The sequence below is a fragment of the Sinocyclocheilus anshuiensis genome, unplaced genomic scaffold, assembly GCF_001515605.1.
Source record: "Sinocyclocheilus anshuiensis isolate Anshui unplaced genomic scaffold, SAMN03320099.WGS_v1.1 scaffold532, whole genome shotgun sequence".
NCBI classification, from domain to species: domain Eukaryota; kingdom Metazoa; phylum Chordata; class Actinopteri; order Cypriniformes; family Cyprinidae; genus Sinocyclocheilus; species Sinocyclocheilus anshuiensis.
Genome location: NW_015555819.1, coordinates 186,517 through 188,052, shown reverse-complemented (window position 1 = coordinate 188,052; position 1,536 = coordinate 186,517). Strand labels below are relative to the sequence as shown.

Below are 1,536 nucleotides of genomic sequence, written 5' to 3'. Positions count from 1 at the left end.
CCGTTGAAAATCATTTGAAATTTGTGTCAATACGTCATGAATAGAACGCAGCAGCAGTTTTCTGTCGGGGATTTGTGTCGTGTCACACCGCGCCGCATCCAGTGTAGACAGCATCACTGATTATAATGAGTTCTATAGTATTTTGTCGCACCTCGCAGCTCGCGTCTGGTGTAGACACGGTGTAACATTGGTTTTGCTTTGTTTCACAGAACTAATCGTTGCCTGGGTTGCATACGTATGTGTGGGGCGGAGCTATCAAAATAGGGGCGAGACCCTTTTGGGGTAGGGGCATGTTTGTTTTGGTGATTTCAAATGTCAACATTGGCTTCCAGAAATCACTTACCCCACCTTTAATAAATCATTAACAAACAACCTGTTGATGTATGATTCAAGGAATATTCTGTTTAATGATTCACACTAGTATACTAATGTAAGTGTTGAGGCAATAAAAACACCCAAATTACAATGTGTGATATGTCTTTACCAAGCATTTAGCTAAACGTAACTAACCACCCTTTACACAAAAGTCCAGTGCTAATAAAGATACAAATTTGTTTTAAATGTTTATAAATATTTACAATTGATGAATAGTCTCCACTTTAGATTGGGTGCTGCAAAAACATGAACAAATGATTAATAAATGATTTAAGATGTGCAAATAGTAGAAGTCAACACAACAAACAAAGACCAAATATATAACCTTTACAGACTGTGATTATGAGTTAATGAATATGTTAACATGAATAGTTTGTGAAGTGCTTAAAATGAATAATTAAGCTATATTTTCACAACATTTGTAAATGTAAAAATGAGCATTAGTTAATATGTGAACTTCTGTTAAACTTTCAATGCGTTTTAAAAATCTACAAATGATTTTAATCACATTTGTGAACATTATGATCAGTTAAGCATTATATAATGTTTGTTAATGATTTATTAATTTAGCTTTTAATCGTAAACCATCTGTCAAAATCAGTGGATTTAAAAAAAAAAATGCATGATCATATGAATAGAAAGTTTAATGACATTTGTAAGCATTTCAATTTACATTAAATAATGATCTGTTAATCATTTGGTAATGTTTAATATGTTCATTAGTTAACATTAACAAGCACATGATCTCATATTTCTAGATATGTGAATATATATTAAGTAATGATTAGTTAAACATTATATAATGTTTGTTAATGATTTATCCATGAAAGTTATTATAAAGTGTTACCGAGCCTTAAAGTTACTTTTAATGCTAAAACTTACAGAGTCAGTCATATTAAATATTATATATTATTTATATTATTTATTCATTTTCTAAAATAAAACCAATTATTTCTTTATTTTATAATTAAAATTATTTGACCCTTTAAGTTACTTCTATTAGTATAACTTATAGTTTAGTCAGGTTAATGCATATTAAATGTTAATAATTTGTTTCAGTCATATTAAATATTTCTATTACTTGTAATATTATTGTATATAATTTTGTCTATAATAATAATAATTATTATTATTATCTTTTTTATTTAATAAATAAAATGA

At 28.0% G+C, this 1,536-nt stretch overlaps 1 pseudogene; it reads left to right on the top strand.

The window, feature by feature from the left end:
- The window catches only part of LOC107675237 (uncharacterized), a 10,668-nt pseudogene that overhangs the window by 7,552 nt on the left and 1,580 nt on the right, over positions 1-1,536 (top strand).